General features: G+C 40.0%; 1 long non-coding RNA gene across 1 annotated transcript; it reads right to left on the bottom strand.

Annotated features, from left to right (window-relative positions):
• Window positions 1-14: 14 nt before the first annotated feature.
• Window positions 15-26,065, bottom strand: LOC117003123. The gene is made up of 4 exons (XR_004419462.1): window positions 25,893-26,065; window positions 5,932-6,105; window positions 2,988-3,055; window positions 15-2,906 (listed from the first exon to the last, which is right to left on the bottom strand). It is a non-coding gene; the product is annotated as an uncharacterized LOC117003123 (long non-coding RNA).
• Window positions 26,066-26,082: the final 17 nt, after the last annotated feature.

The following is a 26,082-nucleotide window of genomic DNA, read 5'->3' as shown; positions in this document are numbered from 1 at the left end:
AGCGAGGTGGGGCCGCCATGTTGGTGTGTGAGGGCCGGGGGTGCGGCAGCGCCCGGTCCTCCCGCGGCACGGAGCGCGCTGGCTGCTGCCGGCTTCTAGAACGGGTTTTGTCCTTTCTGCCCCGTCAGAGGTGGCGGCTCTTATCAAATGTATGTAAATATCTAAAGGTGTGGTGCTTAGAGGATGGAGTCAGGCTCTGCTTGGTCATGCCAGGCAATGGAACAAGAGGCAACGGGCAGAAACTCATCCATGGGAAATTTCTCCTGAACATGAAGATGAACTTCTTTATTGTGCAGGTGACTGAGCACTGGAACAGATTTTCCAGAGAGGTGGAGGATTCTCCAGCACCGGGGATATTCAAGAGCCCCTTGGATACAATCCTGTTCCAATCCTGGGAAGGCCTTGCTTGAGCAGGGAGGTTGGGCCAGCTGACCCACTGTGGTCCCCTCCAACCTGACCCATTCTGTGACCCCTCGGGAGCAATAGCAGTGACCTGGAGGCTTCCATTCAATATATTCTCTTGTCGATGTGGATTATCAGGCAGACTTTCTGAAGTGTTCTTAAGGTGCTTCTCCCCGTACTCATTGATAGCAATAAGTGCCCAGTGCAGGTTCGGTGCCTGCATCCGCATTCCTTCCTAAGTGGCTGTTTGGGCACTGGACACCCGAAGCCTGAGCAGGGGGAAAAAACCCTCATCACACTGAAGACCCCAACTAGCCTTTGTAATGGTCGTATTTCTCATTAAATGTATTTCTCATTAAAGTAACAGGCATGGGATAAATGGCCCTGGCACAGTCATGAATATTAAAAGATTCCTAAGTGTTTGTGTTCAGTTCCAGGCTGCTCCATTCCAGAAAGGCATAAAGGGGTGGAGTGGGTCCAGCAAAGGTCAGTGAAGATGATGAAGGGTCTAGAGGATAACACGAGCAGCCAAGGGAGCCAGGGTTGTTGGAGAAAAGGAGGCTCAGGAGTGAGCTTATTACTCTCTACAATTGCCTGAAAAGAGGGTGTAGTGAAGTGGAGATCAGACTCTTCTCCTTGGCAACTTGTGACAGGACTAGCCTGAAGCTGTCCCAGGGGAGGTTGGGCATCTGGAGGAATTTCTCCATGGAAAGAGCAATTAAACATTAGAATGGATTGCTCAGGGAGGTGATGGAGTTGTTGTCCCTGGAAGTGTTTAAGAAAAGACTGGACATGGCACTTAGTGCCATGGTCTGGTTCACATGGTGGTGTTCAGTCATAGGCTGGACTTCATGATCTCAGAGGGCTTTTCCAATCTAATGGATTCTGTGATTCTGTGATTACTTAGATCTGCTATACATAGTATTTAAGCATTCACCTTTGCTTCAATGCATCTTGGTAGGATCAGCAGCCACATGTTCTGACTCTTGGGCATGAACTCTGCAGATGAGTGCAGAAGAGTCAGGTAGGGGGTTCTCTTTTGAACCCTCACAGTTATATTTACAACAGGAAGTGGGATAAAGTTAGAAGGCACTCCAAAGGTGTCCCCTTCAAACACCAAAAGGCTCCTTGTGTCTCTGTTCCTCAGAGTCAATCTCCAGAGACACAGGGACAGTCACCCTTAGTGGCCGTTATCAACATGCACTGTGTGCTTCTTCTGTGTCTTCTATTATTTCTCCAGATGTGGTTTTCCAAGATTTCCCCCTTTCCCCAATCCCTCCTAATTTATTCCTGTTAAACATCACCTTGTTTTTCTACTTGTGACAGCAAGCGTAGATACACTCAGTTCTGATTAAGAGATTTTAGCTTGTACGGTTTTTGCCTCATTGCCAGCAGACTACACTTGTCAAGACAGCGCAGAGTGTCTCACACATAGGTCTGCATCTATGGTATGCCTCTTGCACCTTAGAGAAAGGTTTATGGAGGAAAGTTGTCCTTGGGGAAGTCAACAGCTACAGGGATTTAGTGGAAGCAGGATTTCTTTGCAGTCTTCTTCTTGCAATGGTCTCCAGTGACAGTGTTCTCTCTAACTGCTGTCAGGCCCCTCAGAGAGGTCATGTTTATAGGTAAGGAAAGATTTAACATAGGGATACAGTTGGCAAGAAACAGACTCTAACACACACCAGCTCTGAACACCTTTAAATCACACCTTTTAATGAGCCAGGCCCTGTAACATGAAGGATTCTGAAAAAGAACAGGATTATTTCAGGAATGTGAAGAGCAGGATGATTCTATTTTGTAATTTAAGTTCTGAATATTCCAAATTATGTCTAATAACTTACTGTTAATCACCACTTCTCCAGTTCATCTTCACTCAACTCTGATTTTCAGGCTTTCTTTTAGACATGTATATATGAGAGAATCACACAATCCTTATTCTTAAATATCTTATTCCAAGTCTCTGAATTTATCTTCTTTTGTAAGAAAGAGCTGTTGGACAAGACCTGTATGTATTTGCAAATATCTGCAAGTTAAGTTGCAATAGCAAGTTCTTCTAATGTGTATATATGTAACAGTGTAATTATTTATTTATTTATGTTGCCATTCTGTTTATTTATATGTACATATATATGTTAAAACCATACTGTTTTGGTAAGAAATAAAACCTATAAAGGGAAGAGCATTGTGTTACAAGTGTAACTGCATGTTCTTTCTGATTTTATCAAAATAAGGAAGTTGCCAAAAATCTATGTTGAGTGACCAAGCCAGAATGGCCAATGACTTTATGTGGATGTCAGTGTCCCTGTTTCCCAGGCTTGGTCCATGTTTATTGCCAGTGCCTGAGCAGGAGCCTGCTTGCTCTAGAGCATGTCACATCAGGATGGGCACCACGGTGAATTAGCCGTGCCCTACTGTAGCTTTTCTGTAGCAATCATGTCAAAACCTGTTTAGCTCCAAGTCTGGCATCCCTGGTATCCAGCTGCTCCTCTTCCACATCATGACATCTAGAGAACAGTAGTAAGAGTTTACTTTATCCATCATGCCGTGATTTTACCACAGGACTTGTTTACCTGAGGGGTACTTACAGCAAGCTTTGGTATAACTTCCATCATCATTTTGCCATGTCTGTGGCTTGTAGTTCCTTTTTCCATTTCTAGGGGACAGACAAAGCAATTTTTATCAGCTAGCCTTTTTTTCCAGTATGGATTATTTTAAAAAGGAATTTAACACAAATAAAATCTCTTCTTATTAATACTCAGTTGCTTATGTGTGTGGAGGTTACCGAAGGAAAGGAAGAGACCTGTCCTTTATTACAATTCAAACAATCAAAAGTGTTGACATTTTTCCTATAAAAATATCATGGTAGGATCACTACTTTCCTCTAAGGAAAGAGGAGCAGGTTTCTTGCATAATTGTTTCTTATATTGCGTAATTGTTTCCATATTATACAAGTTTCTTGTATCAATTGCATTTTGCTTGGGATCAATGGTCCCAGGGAGGCAGGCACGCCATCTGCTGTGGAAAATACAGAATAAAATCATTTGAGAGAATAAAAAAGTGGGAGGGAAGAAAAAAAAGAAACAACCCCCCCACACTCCTAAAATATTACCACTCCTGTAGTTTTGTTTTTTCAGGAAAGAAATTACCACAATTCAGGCTTTTAAAACAAATCTCATTCTGAAGAAAATAAACATGGTACAGAGGTGGGCAGTTTTGCTAGGTTTCTTTTGCCCATTTCTAAGCTAAATCATTAGAAGCACAAAGAAGCCAACTTTAATTTGTAATTTCAAGGAAAGTGGGGGAAGTTTCAGGAGGAATGAAACCTATCTGCTCTTGGACAGAGTAGTAGAGTAGTCTCAGCATCTCATTCCTGCCTTGCACACTACCTTCCTTTAGCAGACTACATTAAGTAGAAGTAGACCAGGGTTTTATCTCTGCTTTTGGCCTCAAAAAGCAAACTTTTCAAGGCTCTATTTCAAGTCCTTGGAGACACAAACACAGCAATACAGCCTTACAGCTGTAATGAGATGTAGATAAACTCTCCACTGATCATAGCAGCAAGACTAGCACAGGAGAAAATTGGGATTTGTGGCATCCCCAATGACTGCTATGCTATGGAAGAGAGAAAAGAGTATGGCCAACTCCAAAGGGACCTGTGAAAATTACAGTTCTTTTGCCAGATTCCACAGAATGAAATTCTCAGCAGCACTTTGTTTGCCTAATATATTCAAAAGAGAATTTAAAAGAGGAAATGCTTTCTATGTTACTAATAAAGCTCCCTCTCCTTTGCCACTCTAATTTAAAAGCCTTTACCCCCTAGGTGGCACTGTACAATAAAGCAAGGCATGTTTAAATATGTAATGATCATAAGAGTCATTTAGGTTGGAAAAGACCTCCAAGATCAACCTATGGCCAAACACCACTATGTAACTAAACTTAGTGCCACATCCAATCATTTCTTGAACACTTCCAGGAACACTCCAGCACCTGGAGCGACAGCTTGTTCCAATGCTTGACAACCCTTTTCGCTGAAAAAATTCTTTCTAATGTCCAATCTGAACCTCTCCTGGTACAGCTTGGGGCATTTTCTCTTGCCCTGTCACTGTCTGCCTGGGAGAAGAGGCTGACCTCCACCTGGCTAGAGCCTCCTTTCAGGCGGTTGCAGAGTGTAATAAGGTCCCCCCTGAGCCTCCTTTCCTCCAGGCTGAACAGCCCCAGCTTCTTCCTCTGCTGCTCATAGGACTTGTGCTTCAGACCCTTCATCAGCTTTGTTGCCTTTCTCTAGATACGCTGCAGCACCTCAATGTCTTTCTTCCAGTGAGGGGCCAAAGACTAAGACAGAACTTGAGGTGCCAAGTGCAGGGGGACAATCACTGCCTTGGTCCTGCTGGCCACTATTTCTTTTACAGGCCAGGATGCCATTAGCCTTCTTGGCCACCTGGGAACACTGTTGGCTCATGTTCAGCTGGCTGTCAACCAAGAGGCCCAAGTACTTTTCTGCTGGGCCTGTGGAAGTCTTGTTTACAACATAAACTATCATAAGTATGTTGAATGTAGCTATTACTCTCAGCTTGGTAATCCTCTTTCTCTGAGTCTGTCTTTCAAAGTCAATAAAACATGCTGCTGTGAATCTCATTTAAATACAGTGTTTTTACTTTCAGAGTGCTATGGAATATATTTTCCTGGAAAATTATTGTGCATCACATGTATTTGTTCTGACTGTGCTCAGTGAATAAACCAGCAGAGGCTGTGCTTCCTTTAGCAAGTCATTCAGAGCAGCAGGAGCAGATTGCCAGCTGTAAGCTGTAGGGGCTGAGGTTCCTCACAGCTCAATATATTCTCACACAGAAGTAATTTTGCATCTGGTGGGAATTGTCCCAGTACTGCACAACATCATCACCTATTTTGAAACTCCCTGAAAAAAAGCTCTCTCACAAAACTTCCTCGACCACGAAACCTCTAAGAAGCACCAAGTTCCCCTTTCATCTGTTGTACATAGATATGTTTCACACCAGTCTCCGCTATGTACATAAAAACTTCACAGGCAGAAGGAAGCCCTCTTTTCTCACTCCTCTAGTTTCTAAGTGACACTGTTTTACTTGTTTGATATCCTGCTCTTTACTCTGTTACTGGAACATGGATTGCTTGGTGGCGCAGGGGCGGAGGAATAGCCTTTGCCCTCCAGGCACTGTAACAGTGCCAGGAAAACACCTTGAGTACACCCTTCTTACCCCTTGTTTTCATAAACAAAGAAAAAGAGACAGGATATCTTCTTTCTGACAGTGTTCACCACTGTGACAGCTTTGTTAACAGTCAGAGATGCTGAGCCTAGGAGACAAGCTTAGACAGGATGTTGGGATGTGGAAAGAACAAGTGGGTGCAAAACTTCTGAGAGCAATGGGATACCACTGAGAAGCAAGGAAGTCTGGAGCATAAGGGATTTAGAGGAATGATGCCAAGATATCATCAATAAATTTCTGTAATTCCCTTTTGAGAAGAGGTGCTCTGGTTTTCTTCATATTACAGTACCTGGTAAATAACTCTGACATGTATCTCCTCTTGGCTCGTTCAAGATCTCTGATTTTCCTTGTATATAGTATTATGTGTTGTCCCTTCATTTGGCTCTCACAAGAGCATTATTATCTTTCTCTGGTAATGGGTTTAAGCCCAGAGATCATCCAAATTGTGCCATGTAAGGCTTTCCTAGGAGAAGAGACAAAATATGGTTTTGTATAATCTTCTTAATTTTTCTCTTATGGCGTCATCCAGAAGAAATCTGCCCACCCAATTACAATTACTCTGGCAATCAAAAAAGGTTGTGGGAGAAGAACTATTCACATATCACCATGCATTTTGGGTTGTTTACCTTCCTGTAAAGAAGGCCAGCACAAATCTTACAGAACTTTGGTCTCCATGTCAACTGTCAAATTGGCAGTAGTACCTTTATTTCAACAAAAGTATACTAAAACCCAATCCATAATTTGCACAGGGGTAAAATTTCCAGTGTTATCCAGTTAGGAGTAAGAAGTCTCTAAAACATTTTGTGATTACATCAGTGCCTTTTAGTGCAAGCAGGAATTGATTTATTCCTAACAGGAGGATGTCTGCATGACATACGTGTTTATGTCCAATGTGTTAAGCACTACTTTACGCCCTTCAACACTGCAGAGCTTTGACCCATTTAAGACACAGAACTAGAAAGCAAATGTACCTGTGTTGAATCAGAGACTTTGAGGAAACATTGGTTCTTTCAGTCCAGCCTTAAGAATTCTTCTTGTGCTGGCCCAAGCTGATATGCACGCTTAGTAAGAAAGTCTAATAATGGATGTCTTTGGTTTGCAACAGTTAGGAGGCTGAAGCTTATTAGGAAATTATGTTATGTCTCCAGGCACTGAAAAAGTAAATTCTTACTAATGACTTGTTTGTTGTTGTTATTATTCTCAGCATTTCTCCAGACATTCAGAAATAGATTATTTCTCTCTTGAGAAGTCTAAAGCAATTTTTTCACTAAAGAAATTAATTATTTAGCTGATAAAGCCTATATGAGATGTTGTGAAAACCAAAAAATGTGTTCAGTACAGTTTTTCTACCTTAAGAGTGTGCAGTAGAATTTTTATGTATGTTCTCATTGCTTTTCCTTATTTTTTTAAGCTCTTACAGGCATTTGAGTAAATATGAAGTATTTTTTTCCTCCAAAATGTTTAGGAACTTAAAAACATAAGACTTCCACACAATTTGTTGAAAGATGTTGTCTATAGTGATGGAGTTAGTTTTTTAAGAAATAGAAGGGGGTGTTATCTATTATTTGCCTGTTATCTGTGAAAAAGCCTAAATTGCATCTAAATGCCTTCATGCCGCACATCTACAGATCATACAGAAATATCCCTTTTTTGTTTGTTTGTTGTGAAAAGCAACAGGAAATACCCTGTTGGCAGCTACTGTTTTCTCTGTGAGTCTGTGAAGTTCTAACTCAGACAGTCTCCAGTTCAATTCAAAACCTCAGGTTTTAATGATACATTATTAAATACAAAGGGGGTTTTGTTGCTTTTTAAATTAATTTTTAACTTGCTGTGTTACATCCCAGGAACAAAATACTGCATGTGATCCTGGATGAATGCAGGACAAAAATCCTAACCCATATATTTTCTTTATTTATAAAGATTAATGTAAACTTTATTTTATTTCAATAGTTTATGTTGACCCTTGAAGTTCCAAATATATTTTACTGTGTAGTAATTTCTGAAAGCTATTTTAGCTTTTTTCTATCTGTCCTTCCTGCTTAATCTAAGTCAGTTGTAAATGCATGTGGCTTCAAAGGAAGGAGGAAAAAAGCATAATGAAAAGTCAATGTGCTCCAAAATGTTAAAAAGATGGAAAACTATTTAAAGAACAAAACATGTCTCAGGAGCTTGAGAATCACTGTGGACTGACATATGGTAATCGTATGTCAGCATATGCCTGTGCTGCTTCTGCAGCTTATCTCCATTTGCTAAATTCTATTTGTGTCCAAAGTTGTAGCAAGATCAAGTTTCAATGCAGTTAGAAAAAAGTACAAGTATGGTGACATGTTTAATTTTTAATTTTCTGTAGAAGCAATCCAGAATATTTTTATTCTTTCATTGCTCCTTTTTCTGATTTCAGAGACCATCTTGACACTTCAATTTACCCATCCCACCCCATGAGATATGATAGTAAATTCTCAGGATCAGTAAAATTGGGACCAACTCCAAGATTAACAAATTTTTTTTCAAGTTGCAGGAGGTGAAAGATTCAAAAGATGCAGTGCATAGAAACATGTAGAATTAGAAGACGGGAAACAGTTTCAGTTTCCTGCTCTAAATCTAGTAATTTAATAACCTAATCACTGAGTCATTGTGTGTATTTGTTTCTGGTTTCTAGAACCCAGAAATCTCATTCTAAACTAAAGAAATCTCCCTTTGGAAAATTTTGCTGAAGTTAATGTAATTTTAGTTTCAATTAAATAGAAATATTAGAAAAGTGCTGGGAAATTTCAGCTGCAAACTAGCTGTGAGTTATGAGCTAACTCCAATTCTCCTATTGTTTCCTAAGGAATATTCCTTCCTCCATCCCAAAGTTGAGAATATCTGTTTGTTTCTCTTTTCTAACCCATGTTAAAGCTGACAAAGCAGGCTATTAGGAGTTGCAAATAATGTTGACAATTAACAGTAAAAATACTGAGTATTGTATATGGGTCTAAGATTCTTTCCCTTACTGCAGTGTAAGTGGAAAGCATTTTACCTAAGGATACTGCATGACAGGGAAATAGGTTAAAGCAAGAAAAGATTCCAAGAGTAACAGTGTGTCGTTTGGGTTACACAGATAAAGAGAGCATGTATTTCCATTCTATCTGGAAACATGCAGTGAAGAATTTAAATTTCCAGTCAGACAGGCAGGGAGTGGTGTCTCCTCTCAAGATAAACCCAAAATAACTTTGCCAAAGTAATGTCTCTAGATTGATACTCCTGTACTCCAGATGAGAAATTCCCCCACATTTCTAGTCTCAAGCACGGATGAACACAGCAGACCAGTGAAGCAATCACTTAATAATTCAGTTTCATTAAATGGGACACAGGGTAGCTACATGTGTCAAGAGCTAGAAAAAGGAGAGCTACTTTAAACATGCACAGGCCTTGGGATTAGAAAACCACCACGATTTCTGCCTGAGGATTGTCACACTGAAATCTTTCGGAGGTTTCTATGATAACCCAATCCTGTGGTGGTGGCTGAGGAGAGGCTGTGCAATGGTAACTGCAGTTTCTGCATTGCTGCATTACCTCGTAATGACATTAGCACATATTTTACATTCTGTGAGGGGAATGCTTCCCTCCTCCTCCTCCTCCCTGCCGCTTACAAACAGTGAAGAGATGCGATCTGGCACTTGAAAATGCTATAGCGCTGTGACCTCGCCGGGGTATAAAATGGTCTTAGTGGAGGCAGAAAATTCAGCTGCCTGAAGTACTTTTGCTTCATCCAGCTAGTGTCCTACTGCCTGCAAAGCTGCTTCCAGACAGCAGTGCTTTGTTATTCACTCGACTTTACTAGCCCTTGTCAGAGTTAATTGGATTTGTGACATGGTCAGATGTTTATTTCTTGATTCTGTTGTGCCTTGCCTTACAGAACACATATGCCAGGGGAAACAACAATACATCTAGCAAATACTAAACTATGAAGAGATACACAGAAATGCTGTCCAACTTTTTAGGACATAAAATTTAAGGAAATATGTGCTTAAAATATTTTTTCTCTATAATTTATGACAATATTGCTCCTTAGCTCTGATTTATCACAATAATTAAAGCAGTTATAAAACCTTTTGTTTAAATATATCCACAGCTCTCTAGACAGTCAAATATCACATTCATTAATGTGGTCATGTATAAATGCCCAACTAAACCTTATTGTAGCTGAATGCTATTTTGGGGGAAGAATGCACATAAATCACATAAACACAAGGTTACACTTCTGGCAAAATCTCTTAGTTTATTAAGTATTTGAAAAACTTACACTCTTCATGAAAGCCACTGCCTACAGTCATAATTTTATTATACCTTCCTTTGTGTAGTAACTTTTGTTTTGTATGTGAGATTATATATAATAGTAGTTATACAACTTACTTTATAAATTTTTGCTACTATTACTGATGTAGTGTTTTTAAATACAATGAAAAAAATGTTTACAAAGTTATTACCTCTAAATAATTTAAATCAAAAACAAAAAAATAAGAGGACTTAATTTACAACTGCTACAAAAAGCACGAGTTTTGGCACAGAATCCCAGAGCATATTTTATTCTGAAATGCAGTCCCCTTCTTAGAGAAGTTTTGGTTGATGAGAGGCCCACCCATGGCCTTAGAGAACAGATAAAGACACAAACATATGCTCACACCACTCTGAAAGTCATAGTGGATCAGTCTGTTCCTCAGGCTTGAAACAAGAGTAAATCAATCATAGCTTTGTGTACAAAGGGTGTACAGAAATACCTGAACATTCATTCATATGTCAGCATGAGCTAAATCTCATAGATGTTATATGGTAGTAACAGCAGGAGGAGGCAGGGAGAGAGAAACAGATTGACAAAGCAGTTAAGCCTGGGCTTAACTTTAAGTTTGTATCCAAATCCTCATGAAGTCAGCAGCTATGCTGTTGGAGCTATGCCAGGATGTAGCTGAAGATGTGACTGACCATCATAGTCTACTTTATGTATGCATGTTGTTATTAAGTTTGTAAGCAGAAATGGAGTTAGGCAGTTATTGGTAACCTGTAAGTGTTGTGAAAAACATGTTGGAAAATTTTTTATATTGGCTAGTGCAAGAGAGTAATAAAACCAAAGAGAAACTACTTGTCATCATGTCAGCAATAAACAGTGTGTACGATTTTTTTCCTATTTCATTCTAATGTTATTATTAACAACCCCCAATGCTTTCAATACACATAAAGCTGCAGTAGCACAGGGGCAAATCAATTGAGCTTGGTTTCATTTTGGGCAGCTACTTGGAAGCATCTGCAAAACACACAAGGCTAACCTCCACTCCAACATACTGTACTAACCAAGAAACAGAAGAGGAATTTTTTTTTATTTTTACAGTGATTCCACCTTTTGTACCAATTTTGACAGCCCATTGGTTCCATAAATAAGGCAGCGTTTAGTCATTCACTTCTTGCACTGTGAGGCAACATTCTATAAGCCAAAATAATATCTACCTAGACTCTTAAACTGTTACTCTACCCCACTAGGAACTTCAAGAACTGACTTACTGCCTTCAGTGGTGCAAGGTTTGAAGTAAAACCACTAAGCAAATTTGCTGAAAAAATTACTAAGTTAGAGAAATCTTATCAAAATGTCATCTACCACTGTTTCTATTTGCCAAATTAATTACACGATTTTCTTATGCTTTACTGTATTAAGTTAATTAAAAATTCTTCATTACATTTTTTGAGGGCATACCTCATAAAAAAAGGTATAATCTCCAGACAACAGTCTATGAAATATCTGGTGTATCACAGTTCCTTCATTACATTCACATGTGTCTTTCAGTATCTTTGTTTAGCTTCAATAAAGTTGAAATTTATTTATTTATTTACATGGCATCTAGTAGCAATTTACAAGCAATAGCTGGAGCAGAGAAAATAATTCTTCTCCAACCCTGCCTATTATTGTGGAATTGATTTATTTTTGGAGTAGAGCTTCATTAGGAAAGACAAGTTTTCTAGAAAGCTATTAAAAATGTGGCAAAATATTAAAGAATAATCAGGAAAAGGAAGAAAATTGCTTTGTGCAGTTTTACTATTCATTAACCTGAGCTGGCACTTACTTTTATACAGAGTTACACACCCCAGAATGCTCCATGCTCTTAAATTGCACTTTTCTTAGCGCTAAAAAGATAGGATAAAAATACTAAGGTCAACAACCATGTACAGATCAACATAAAGCTTATCAGCTTCTATTTATTCTTACAGTTCTTTCACAATACATTATTAATACCAAGGTTGTATCAACTACCATGAATATTTAACTGATCAAAAAATTGCATGTTAGTCCACAGGATATTGCTGATGTCTGATTGAATCTCAAGTAAGAAAGAAAGCAGGGGAAATACAAGATTATTAAGATAAAAGGAAAGCAGAAAACCTCAACAAAACCTAATGCTAATGTCAGAAGGCAAATTCCAACTTAAAAAGCAACATTCCTCTACACATGCTGTTGCAGCTTGTGTCATTTCTTCATGAACCTTCTCCAGAAGCGGGACTGCTACAAAGTGAGGTGTTAAAGGCATCCATCCCTGTTTTCAGGTACAAATAGAGACAGAAATAGGATGTCCACTTATGAAACAATTTCTTAAAGAACTACTAAAAGCTGGCACAAGATAAAACATTTCCAAGTCTGGAAGTTCCTTAGCTTGTAGCCCTGCTGGAGGCAGTAGGCACAGCGCGTCACCTCAGGGTGACAGTGACCCTTTGGGAGGGAGTCCATCTGGACACCTGCTCAGGGACCTGCAGCCCTGCAGGTGCTGCCAGCCCTGACACAGAGGCAGCTACAGCTCTTGGAAGGCTGGGCCACCTGCCAAGCGCATGGGTAGAGAGCTGGCAGGCAGCCAGCAAGTTTCTGGCAAAAATTTGACAAGCTTGGGTTGCACAAGATTTCTCTTTTAAAACACAAGAATGCTACTTTCTCTTCACAAGAAAATACTAAATAGTTTATGTGAGGAACTGCATTTTGTACAAGTCCATTTTCTCCCTCCAAAAATACATACTGAGTAAAATTTAACTTGACAGTTTGTGCTGAAGTTCAGATAAAACCAAACATTAAGGAATATACGCCTAATTAGAAAAATTAGTATTGAAATAAATAGAACCATACGATCTACCTGGTATGTCTGTGTCATCTGTTGCTTGAGTAGTGCAATACAGGCCACTGTAGAAATTCTGCAATAACACTGAAGTACCACAAGTAACTTATCTGCTCACCCATGGCACTTCCTCGGGCACACACAGGCAGACATTGACTGGAACAAGGGGTTAACGTATAACTCTCCCAAGTTTTTGTTGACTTCCCTTAGCTAGAAATGGTAAAAGCATAATGTGATTTCCTGATATAGCTCAGTAAGGAGTTGTCTCATCACAATTTTTAACCCATATTTTAGACATAAATTAGCAGATAGTAATGTTAATGCAGTTATATTGCTTATTGTGTCTGAGCTAGAACCTTCAGCTTGGGTTGTGCTGTTTGCTTGTGTATTTAGAAGAACAGGAAAATCTATAGGCCTCCTATTGCCAAATAGCATAATAATTAAGTAATTAATCAGCAACTATTTAGCTGTTGAACTAGCTAAGTTAAAGAATTCTAGTACTTTACACTCAGATAGGGTAGCTGGCAAACCCCAAGTTCATATTTTTCAATATTCATATATTGTTTTACAGTCAGGAGCTCACTACAAGGGATGCTAACAGATTTGTCCCTTGTGAGTACCTGCATCTCACCGAAGCTGGTTTTTAGTATTCCCCCTTTAGCTTTAAACAAATGCAGGTTTCATGCACCCAGCTAAGTATTGGCCTGATACTTATCACTTGGGGGGGAAAATAACTTTATGCCATGTTACATTCCTTCTGCTCTTGTGTGAGAACCAGTTTCAGCTGTTATGTGCACTTGAACATCTGCTTTTTTTGGGCAGGAACCAAAACAATCTGTTAATGAAGGTAGGAATCACTGTAGCAGAGAATCAACGTCCTCTGACAGAAAGAAAACACCAGCAGTTATGGTATCTTTTTGAAGCCAGAAATTTCTGTTGTATCAGTACAAGACTTCCGAAAGAAAATATCTGGCAAAAGACAATGCAAAGTGCAAAATCTTGTCTCAAAGTTTCCATTTTATATACTGCACTATTTAAGTTTCCTTGATCAAGAAAGGTGGTGAAATTCAACTCTTCTTCTTTTACAGCCAGGAATAGAGGTAGTCAGTACACATTTTAATGTGCTGCTGTCTCATGCACTCTCTGGCCCATCGAGAGAAACTGTGCATTCCCTGTAAGGCTTCCACTGTGATGAATCCCCTATGTTTGGCTGCCTTCCTAACAATACCTAGCAGCATCCAGCATACATGCTTGTACTGTATTAGAATATTAAAATTTTGTAAATCTGGAAAAGAGACATTTTCTGAAGTCAGTGAGTACAGCTAGAAAAAAAAAATCAAACAAAAAGGACTGCACTGCAGACCACTTGCATAAATCAAAGCCTTTTCTTCAGAGGACACCTTTATTTAGTGAACTGATATTAAGCAGGATTTCTTTTTCCACCTTGTATGTTCTTGGTCATTAGCATTTTTCATGAGACAAAGCAAATGCTGATCCTCTGTGGGCTGTAAGGAAAAACAGCTGCTAGTCAGAACTGGGGTGTTGAGAGCTCTTGGTCAACCCAACTTCGTAGAGGTTTAAGTACCTCCAGACTGTACCACATCTGTCAAAGCAGCAGCAAATACAACATAAAATGTAGAGCAGGTCCAATTTTTAGTGTGTCAGTAGAATCAGCCTGCAGTTATTTTTAACTGCCTTGGACAGCTTAGCAGGCAGATACAGTTAATCCTTTAAAGGATTTGCAGGTATTCATAGCTTAATAAGTAAGTATAGTGGATTAAGCCAATAGGAGATTGTAGACAGTCAAAGACAATCTTTACATGCTAACATTAAAGAAACAAAAGGAACAGTTTCCTTTATGCAGTTCTTTCCTGACATTCACCCTCAATAGTCCGTATGTGCTAAAATCCCATACAGTGAAGTATGAAATAAAAATGTTAGTCATTAACGTCAACATGTGTGATATTTCAGTTATCAGAAAGCAGTGAATTTCTATTGTCTTCTACTTCCACTACCCTGTAAGTGCTTTGAAAAGCAGAACTGCCTTGTGAAAACAAATTAAAAATACATCTAATTATGTAATAAATAAATAATAAAACCAAAATGGCAAAATTCATTTTAGTAAGAAGTAAAAAGGTTGATTTATTTTTATAAGTTGAATTTTATATTGCTTGTATACTTTTTCAGGATTCACTGACCTAGGCTCAGCTGACAGATGTGGGCTTTCAATATATTCATAAACAATGTGAAAAGGAACACACATAGTAAAACAAAGGAAAAAATCAATGACACAAAACTATTAGGCTGAGGAAATCTAGGGCTGGCTATGAAGAGCTTTGGAGGTAGTTCAATACTGAATGGGTGATACAATGCCAGAGGCTATTCATTGTCATTAAATGCAATGCACATCAGGAAGGAAAGAGAAAATACACATATATGTATATATATGGGGTATTAGTATCATCAGGAAAGAAATCTGAAAACATCTGGTGCTTAGGAACAAACATACCTTGCTAAAGGAACAAACATATCTGGGTTTTATTGTAAAATTAACAGAGAAAATATGAAAAATCTGCCCTGTAAACACTCAGGCCACAAACACATTATAAATACTATTTGCAGCTTTAGTAATTCCATTATCAGAAAGGTTATCAAAAGGTACTAGAAAAATATCGAGAGAATATGAGAGTGATGTATCAAGTAATGAACTTTATTCAAAAGGTGACCTGGTAATAGTTACTCACTAGTTTTCACAATACAAATATTGGAAGACATGCTTTTCTTTTCGTAATAATAAACTAAACTTACTTTCATTGGATATTGTGAGGCACAAACTGTACATGGATCAGAAAAACCATGACTTCATTGATTCAGCAGTTCTATTCAGTAGGTCAGCAGTAACTGTTAAACAAAACAATTTCCTAGTCACTGAAGGCCTGAAGAGCATGATGGAAAAATCACTGTAAGCATGACTGCCTCCGGACATTTTTTTCATAAGTACAGTAATTTCACGAATACAAGCCGCACCAATTTGACCAAAAGTTTGGTGGAAACCCGGAAGTGCGGCTAATATTCGAGGGCGGCTAATACATGAACAATATTCTAAAAGCTGCCAACACGGAAGTGAGAGCCCGCGGCAGCCCCAAGCCAAGCTGGAGCCCGGCCGGCCCCGGCTGAGGTGGGAAAGCCTGGCAGAGGCAGGGCCAGCAGTGTGGGGGCGGGCGGCTGAGCCTGAGCCAGCAGGGTGGGGCAGGGGGGGCGGCAGAGCCCAGGTCAGCAGGGCGGGGGAACCCAGGAGAACTGGGGCTAGCAGTGCAGGGGAGCATGGCAGAAGCAGGAAGCCCGGCGGGTGGAGGTGCCTGGCAGCGGGGGAAGCCCAGCAGAATCGGGGCCAGCAGCGTGGGGGAGCCCGGCGGTGCGGGGGCCTGCAGTGCCGGCCAGGGCGAGCAAACGCGGTGGCGGTGCAGACGGGAGGGGGCGGCCGGCGAGCTTGGCGGCGGCCGCCCCGCCGGCAGAGCCTGGCAGCAGCGGCAGCCCTGCCGGCCGGGCGAGCTAACATGGCGTGGGGCGGCCGGCGTGCCTCGCAGTGGCGGCGGCGGCTGGCCCGCCGGCAGGACGAGCAAACGCGGCAGAGAGGCGGTGCTGACGGGAGAAGGGGGGCCAGTGAGCGCGGCCGCGGCTGCAGCACCACCCGGCCGGCCCCGTCGGCAACCATGAGCGGGCCGAGCCTTCCTGGCCCCGCCCCGAGCCAGTAAACCCCGCTATGCCACGATCCTGTTACTAATTGGCCAATTTGTGAAAGCTGCGCACGGATTCTCGCTACAAACGAAAGTGCGGCTAATATTCGGGGTGCGGCTTATCTATTGACAAAGACAGCAACATTGTCGAGGCACCGGAAGTGCGGCTTATACTCCGTGCGGCTTGTATTCGTGAAACTACTGTACCTGCTTACTAGGTTAGGTAGACTTTTCCTCTGGCTGAATTCAGTAGTTCTCAGGTCCTCATGACTAGAATTACTGAAACAATGATGTACATTGTTTGGCCTATTATTAGAAGAAATTTGGCCAAGAGCTCCCTGCTTCTATCACTGCTACTTAAAAAGAATCACAATAAAACAAAATTGCTTCATTAACTGTCCAACTGAAGCAGCCTAATTTCCTACACATTTTTAAGGTTATAAACTCTGGCTACCAGACAAACCACTTCTTTCACACCTCAGCTGTGTTAACTGAAATATAGTCAAAACATATGTAGATAAGAGACAGATGAAAGATAAGAACAGAATATTACTCCACAAGGTTATAATCAGAACCTGCTCTTCCCAGGTGATTCAATAGTGGGATCTATTGTTGACTCGGATGCTTTAACCGAATTGTGAGACATAGGAACAGAGGGGAACTCCTGAATCACTGCAAGTACTCAACTCTCACACTTGCAGTTGTATCACTTAATTTACTTCAGAAACAGACCAAAGTCCCTTTCCTAACTACTCTATCAGATGGCAGTCTCAAAGTGTCTCTCCCCAGACAGGAAATTCTGTTTGATTTTTAGAGTCAGTGTATTCCTAATCAGTTGATGACTTATGCTCTTCTACTAACACGGTTCCTTGGCTTAAAGAGAGTTCTGCCTCTGTGATGGTATGTTCCAAGAAGGAAATTATATCATCTGTTACTACTCGTTTAGCTTGGCTCACTGAGGCAAGCTCTTTCACAGCACATCTCTCCTATGGTGGTATGCAATGTGAAGAGGTCCCAGCTGGCTGTACACCAGGTCTGTCAGAGCAGACACTGCAGACATTCTACACCCGCATGCCCCTGGTTCCAAGAGCTGTGCAGATAGGTTAGCACATTCCTTTCAGGCCAATGTGCCCTGTCACTGAGACAGCCAGACTTCCTCAGCATGTATTCAGAGCCAAACTAATGTGGCTGCACCAATTCACTTCTGGAAATAGCTTAGTGGTGGTTAGATCAATTATTTATATACTACACTTTATTGTGTCGTGTAATTACACTCCTAGTTTCCCACTCTACACTTCCAATCCCATGGATTACCAAGCTTTTTCTCCTCACTGACTTTGCAGAATTTCCATGGAACAGACTCCAGTTTTTCCATACATCTCAAAGTCTATGATGATCATTGACACGCAAACTATAAAGATTTTCAGCATTTGCACTAAGGGCTTTGCTGGAATTCTGAGCCCTGTAAGTCACTACAATGACTCTGAAGCTTAGTGACAATTCTATTATGAGAATGACATCACTTCTTATCATTTTGGAAGAAACATCTTAATAGAGTAGTAGCAGATAACTGACATCACCATCACCAAGTTCCTAAGAGATGCCTGAGAAGGGAAGGAACGCAGTTAAAACAATAGGAAATCAGGACTGACAGAACACCTGACAATGGTCCTGCACTTTTTAAGAGCAGTCTATCTTAATTTCTCATACATTCCTATCTTTCCCCCCGTACAATCCAATCTGCTTAGGTAACCTGGACATCTTTCACTTCTCATGGTTTCTTTGGCTCTGTTCCACACTGCAGATTTGTTGCTGCAAGTCACTCCTACTCACAGACACTGCACACAGAACAGTTTCAGGAAGTCTACCACTTATCTCACTGAGTGCTTCACTGTCATATCAGCACTTTTTCTGAATTCAGGAAGGGCAGGGGTCTAGAAGTGGGAATGAGAGACACTGCTTAGGCAGTGGATTCTATCCTGACACAAGCATGAAGGAAAGACGAGCACAAAGATCAACAAAAACCTCAAAAAAAGGAGTACATTAAAGGGCTCCAAAACACGGGGATAACAGAAGTAGAGCTGCATCACAGAGCAAATGAAACAGTATCATGGAATCACTTGTGTGGGAAAAGATAATTGAGTCCAACCATTCACCTAACACTGAGGACACTAAATCATGACGACAGCAGAAGCTGTAGGACCTCAATGGTCCAGCATGACTTGGTAGGTGGAAGGACGAGCAGCATTCATGTTTTAGAGATGAGTAAGAAAGGGGCTGTGAAAGACAAAGTAGCTTAAGGGAAAGGACACACTGAAAATATTTGAAATGAAGACTTTGTAATTTTTTTTAATGCATGGCCTTCTGCAGAAATTTAGATTTAGTTATTGAATAGCACCACGTAATAGTTGTGTATGCACATTTATTGCTATGAAAGCAAGCAAAATACTACTGAAGTTCAATATATAGCATATATATATTCACCCCAAAATGAAACCATACAATGTTTACCTCACAGTAATTTAACCTCTATCATTTTTTTTTAAACCTGTAACATCTATCTCAAACCAGACTATTTAATTAGAGAGATCTGTGTTTGCTTAGCAGAGGAAGCAGGACAGTGATACTACCTCATTCCCTTTCTGCCATTCTAATTTCCTATTGTCACTGTACCTGGCTTCTGTGTTCCTCATACATTGAAGAAATGAATGAATATGAGGAAATAGCCTGCAGGAAACAGTCTGTGTTTACTATCCTTTCATGCCCATTTTGCTTTGTGGCAATACTTCTGGCTTAAGAGGGGCTTCACTTGATTTAGTTCAAGTCAAGGGAAGAATGGGCCCCACAATGTGTTCATACCTCTACCCAACATGGCCTTAACATCCCTCACTAACCTTCTGAACACCTGTCCAAAGGCAAAACAAAGCAACTGGAGATTTCAGATGCAATCTGAATGTAATGTGATGTGAGCCAGACAAATGCTTTAACTGATCTTGACCTCTTTCCAAAACACGGAACACTGCATCAAAAAATACCAGTACTCACTTCAAAACTCTCAGAATACTTAGCTAAAATACTTTCATTGTAATCATACAGTCAAGTGTTAGCAAATTTTTATCTTCAAGCTAGACGCAGCATTGTCAGATTGCAAAGAATATTGAGAAAAAAATTAAACCAAACACAGGAAGCCCCAATGACAAACAGAATGCTAGACAACTATCAAGGGGTTTTTTTTGGAGAAAAAAAGCCACCCTGATTTTCTTAGAAAAAAGGTAATGTTGAATAAATCAAGAATTTTTCTTCCCTTACTTTTCTCTGTTACTTTTACTCACTCAGGTATACTTGCTGTGAATCAGTTTCATAGAAGAGTACCCAAATTAAGATTTGACCCTCTTTTGTTATCCTGTCAAGATTCTTACCAAAGTAATAAGAAATTGGTTTTTTACGGTTCACGAGATGAAAGATGTATTTCTTTATTATGAGTAAATAATTTTTTTAAAAAATCAGGTAATCCTCAACTACATCCACAGAATGGCTCCCATCATAGAGGGATTAAGAATCAAACTGAGGCCTTTTCATCACTGGGATAAGAACCTGGGAGGGTGCCATGAACAGGACAAGAACAGAGCATCTGCTCCTGTGTGGATTTTTCTCTCCTCCCACACATTAAAGGGAGAGATGCATATGAAGCATGTACAGTGCTTATTTTTAACCAGTTAGGCAAAGGGCCATGATAGCTCTGTCCCATTGCTCTGTTTATCTCAAGGACAACTGCAAATGCCTGATCTGATGTTCTCACTTCATGCCACGGTATCCCCCTCCCTGTTCTTCAAATATTGTCTTATATGTTAAAAAAGAGTCTCAACAACACATATTCTTGGCACTCTGCAGGCAGTTTTGCTCGTTGTTTTTGTGGATCACATCTCTTATCACAACATAAACAATAAGGCCTCCTTCCATGCTAAAGAACTTTCATCATTTTGTTTACTGAATGTATTATTTCTTTTAGGTTTGCTTTTAAGCAAGAACTCTCAACTCTCATTGCCAGTATTTCTCCTCTTAGGATATTAATAACTTTTTTTTTTTTGCTTTCTGTTAGACATCCTAAGACATTTAAAGGGTGTTCTAAGGCAGTTCCTTATACAGGCAATTTTTGTTTATTTTCTGTGTGGGCTACATTTTTCTACCAATTCACAGAGAGTACAGTACAGGTTAGTCATACATTCATAACTTGATTATACTAACTAAAGTCATCCATTTATGCAGTTCTGAGGAGGAGGATGATTTTACCAGGCAATTTTATCGAAAAGGACATCATCCTCATCAAAGATATCATTCACAGCAAGAGCAATATGGAAAACAATGTCCTCCTCCAACACATGAAACAACACACCCCTTAGTAAAAATTGTGATTTCTAATCCAGTAGTTTAAGGAAGTATACATATATATCTTTGAACTCTGTAGGGCTTCAAAGACTAGACTGTGAAAGGGGAAAAATGAGGAAATCACATGTATCACTTATTTTGCAGTAAATGGAAGATATCTTATCTTTATTTCTACTGAAGACAGAGCAAACACAAAATTCTTCATGGATACCGTGAGACAACATGCATGAAGTAGCTGCCACATCACGAACATAGATCCTTCCTTGTTTCATGTTAGCCTATCCAAGTAGCCAAGCCATCTAGCGACCAAAAAGCCACTAGAAAGAAAACCAGCTACTTGAGAAACAGTCATTCAGCTCCCTGAGGTAAAGAACTACATGAAAAAGCAGAATTGTAAATAAAACACAAGGAAGTGCCTGCTGCTGACTGCCTCTACAGTAATCTGAAAATTTATTAATTCATACAATTTTTTTCTGAATAAACAGTATTGCATTAAAGAACCAAAACAAACCAAACCAAAGGAACCAAACAACCTGAGACATTCCTCTCTTGGAAGAAATTATCCTGCTCAAACCAGTAGAACAACCATACTTACACCACGTGGCCCTGAAAGAGCTGAGTGTGCCTTGAGAGGGAACATACCCAGTCTCCGGATGGAAAACAAGGATACTCAGATCTTGGCTGATCAGACGCTCCATAGTTATCTTCCATAAATGCATAGTAAGCACATACTTTTAATCATCAGTGAGACATGTAAAGCACATTTTAAATCCCACTGATTCCAAGTAAATTTAACGATGCACTTGAACATATGTTTAAGATGTTCTGGTTTTAGATTCAAGAAATCAAACATTGCCTATGTGAAATAAAACAGTTTTTGTCTCCCTTTGCAGCAGACCATAATATACTGCTTCACAGCAAACTAGATCTGACCATTCCTAAAAATTTACAGTGCTGTATGTAGAAAATAAATTTAGAAGTAAGTGGTATATAACTGCATGCTCTGCAGAGCTTATATTGCCAACCAGCACAAACCATAACTGGATGAATAACAAGATTTATACTTGGTCAAATGAAAAATAGAAATGTGATCACAAAACTGGTCAGAGTCTAGTATTTCTTAGGATTAATCCCAGTAAGGCTGCTGAGACATGTTTGTTAGTCTGTTATTATCTGTACAGTTTAAGTTAACAAATTTCAGCATACAGATTGATATATTAATTCTGTGCTGAAGTAATCCATTTGCAAATTGTGCTATTACAGCCGTTTGGATAAGTCATATAGTATTTTCCTTTTCATTTCTTGACAGAATAACTTGAATGTTGTAAACAAGATCAGTAATTCACTTTCAAGTTTCAGATGACTGCCTGTTAATACTACAAAAAAACCACTTTCAAAAATCATTATCAACTACATTAATGCTTTCTGAATATTAACTGCCCACAAATTCCAATCAACAAATAATGACAAATCACCCTGTCTTTCTCTTTCAAAGGGTTAGTTTTATACTCTTGAATACATTACAGCCAAAGGCAACAAAACATGTTTTTGGAAATTTTATGTATTCTGCTTCATCATTGCTGCCTTTCCAAAGGGAAGTTTTTTGCACAGCAAACTACAAGTATGTATTGAGCACAGTGACCTCTATAATTTTGATTTCAACAACAAGGTCAACACTGCTAAGAAGTTGGTTTTGCCTTAGAGGCAAAAGTCTTTCTAAGAACCCAAACTGGATCTTTTAAATGTAATTGAACTATAACAATTCATTTCCATAGGCTTATGAAAAAAATACCTTCTAAACTTGCAACCAATTTTACAGTATTTGGCCACTGGCAATAGACGTAGGCAGGGAAGCTGGACCATTACTTTTTGAATTTCATACACTGCTAACTCAGACAAAAGTTTTTATGTGAAGAGAGACAGGCAACAAAGAACCCCCTGTTAGAACAAACACGGCATAGTCAAAACACATCAGAAGGTAGAAAGGCACAGAATGTGAGAGAAACCAAGACTCCACTCCCAGGATCACCAGCCAGCTGTGCACAGGAGGTGTCTTTCCCTGTTGGTGCCTCCTCTGTCAGCAGGACAGAGCTGACTCCCTCCCAGGGTCTGCTCTTTGGCATCACCCTAGGGCAGCTCACAGAGGGATGGAGAGCTTGCCTGTATTAGGAAATGACATTATCTCACCAGTGAGATGCTGCTGCAGTTCACTCTTGTGCATGTGTGTAGTTAAGCTGTTTGGCAGAGCTGTTTCCAGTTAGAACAGTTGTAAGAATCATCAGCTGAAAAAAGGTTATTTCTTATCATAGTTGATGGACCTGTTTCATCATTACCTTTGTTTTGTGTAGTCATACCTACCTCTGCTAACGGCCACTGAGTATAATATAGTATAATAACAAAAACTTAACTTTAAAACTTACAATTTGATAGAAGGGAGGGCCTTATATTTAAGGTCCTTGGCTAAATACCTGCAGGTTGGGTGAGGTAGGCGAAAATGAGGCTTTAATGTTTGCTAGGCATCATTAACATCTGTTCCTGTTCACAGCTACATTTTGGAAAATGCTATGTGGAGTGATTTTTCCTATACATGCATTTTGCCAGATCATTTTGGTAGACAGAAACTTATCTCACAGGGTAGGGAAGGAAAGAAATGTATTACTGATTTCATCGCTGCTTTTCTACAGTTGCTTCATTATAGCTTTCCTAAATTTCCTCTTCCTATCATGCTGTACAGCTAACTCTACGAATAATTTAATTGGGATACTCTATCAGCGCACTGCAGTTGATGAAGGCTTGATTCTCTCAACCTTTTTGCTTCCATCCTGATTTTTTTGTAACCTAACCTGAGAGCATGATGACCAAGCATTTCCATTTTCACTTTCTCCTCTGCAGCTCCCGAGACAGAAATAAAAGGGAGAGGGGGCAGAATGGAGGGGGGGGAATGCCTTCTGCTAAAGATAGAAAACACATCACACAACCATCATCAAAACTTCATGTGTGACAATCTAGTAAGTGAATCCTCAGAGAATTACAACTATACACATTCCTTAACAGCAAAATCCTCCACGACAAGAGGATGAGGCAGTGAAAGCCACCTTAAAAATACTCCAGAATGAATGGATGTCAGGGGAAGGAGGAGGGGAGAAAAAAAAAGAGGTGGTCTCTCTCTCTCACTGTGAATAATCCTTGGTAGCTTTATAATTATCAGATTTCTTTTTCCACATAGCAATATTAGCCTCTGTAACAGTACAAAAACCAGGAAAATTACACAATCTTTTCTCAACATCAATATGTTCCTAACTCAGCACAAAGCTGCAAGCTTTTATTATCATTCTTCCTTGTAGCCTTTTATTTTCTGCTACTTTCACATATTTATATATTACTTCTATCATCTACATTCTAATTTCAAAAAAGTCCTAGGGTTATATTATTTACATATCTCAATTGAATATAGTTCACATATGAACAATATGACAAGGAACATAATTTAAAATAACAAGCAACATGAAGTAGTTTAAAACTCTGCTTACTTTCAGTGCCTCGAAAGGAGGTGTTTAAAGCTATTAAAAAATGTGTGTTAAAGCACATTTCAGTGATATTCTCCTTTTTAATAAAGTTTCACAAAAATCTAAAAGCCGCACACCAGGATAAATAACAATCCATTTCTCATATTATATTAAAAGTAACGTTATCCCTTTTGATTGAAGTAGATGGCTGAAGTTTGGACTCTTAGAAGTTGTTTCTGTTAGGAAATGTGTTTCAGAATCTATTGGGGTTCTTTACATATTTTTCCTTTTCTCTTAGAACATGAACTCTACCTGCAGCTGAGCTGATGTGTTTACTGTCACTGAAAAGGCATTCCCATCCCACTCTTTCCAAATTCAAACTTTACCCTTCTTCTCCCCTAACTCTATGGTCAATTCTGTTCCCCACCCTTTGTATTGGCTCTGCTGCTTGTCAAACAGTTGCCACAGGCTGATTCAGCTCATTGAATCGCCAGTGTTATTCAGCTATTTCAATAATTAATTTTTCTGTATTTTTGTGATTTAAGTCAGTTGACCCAACAGTGATGAAAACCAGAGATACCAGGTGAAGGCAGTTCGCAGCAGGCCATAAGGAGGCCTTGCAGGGTCATGCAGAAAAGGTTTTTTCTTGGCAGCTTTTCAGCAGCATTCCTCTATTCAGTGGAGCCTGTTTACCGGATAGTGTATCAACATCAAAACTTTGCCAGTCTTCTGCGCCTACAGTCTGTCCATGACAAAATACTTCTGATCAATAACTGTGTATTTATTGTAGCAGATACCTCCAACTCAGCATATGGCTACCATCATTTGACTGATTTTATACCTGAAGTACCTTAAAGAAATACACTTTCATGAATGGCGACCTACGCGTTACAACAGCTGATCCCTAAAACAACAAACACGCGAAAGAAACATCTGTATTTTGGGTTGCAAAGCAACAGAGAGCCATTGAGAGAAACACATGGTTATGACAAACAGATTTTTGTTTTTCCCTGTTCCAAAATACTACTTAAAATCAGTGTCTTCCAGAAAAAATAAAACCAACACAGTAGCAAGAAAAATAGAAGTACAGCTTGCTGGCACACCTAAGTCACTAATACAGCCAACACCTTTCCGTATACCCACTCTCTGGGAAGGTACATCCTTTGAAACAGAGGGGACACAAGGAAGCAATCTCCGCCTTCGGTTTTTCCTGAATTCCACTCAAGGGACAAAACTCACCCACTGAACTTTTACAGAATTTACCGCCATTCTTGTGTTAACCTAGGAAACATATAAAGAGAGCAGTGGCACGCTTGCTTGCTTCTTCTGGAATTTCTAGCCAAAGTCGAGCTGTTAAAATGATGCTGATGTGACCCATCTTCTCCGAAGTCTCAAGCGATACTCGTGAGAGAAGACCATGCAACAAGGCCTCTTGGAAAGGACGACCACCCTGTCCTCCCCAAAAATCACATCTTGCCCTTGAGCCGCACTTACTTCTCTTGGATGCGAGGTGCTTCCTGCAGGGCTGGGGCTGCCCGGGGAGCCAGCGGCACAACGCAGCCCCCTGCCCACGGCAACACCTCGCGCTGGGACCAGCGCTGAAGGCAGAGAGCCACTCGGTGCCGCGGCGGCGGCGGGAGGAGCGTGAGGGAGAGGCCGGAGCTCCGCTGCCGCTGTCCCCGCC

This window comes from Catharus ustulatus, chromosome 1 (assembly GCF_009819885.2).
Source record: "Catharus ustulatus isolate bCatUst1 chromosome 1, bCatUst1.pri.v2, whole genome shotgun sequence".
Taxonomy (NCBI): domain Eukaryota; kingdom Metazoa; phylum Chordata; class Aves; order Passeriformes; family Turdidae; genus Catharus; species Catharus ustulatus.
This window is presented reverse-complemented; position numbering and strand designations above follow the sequence as displayed.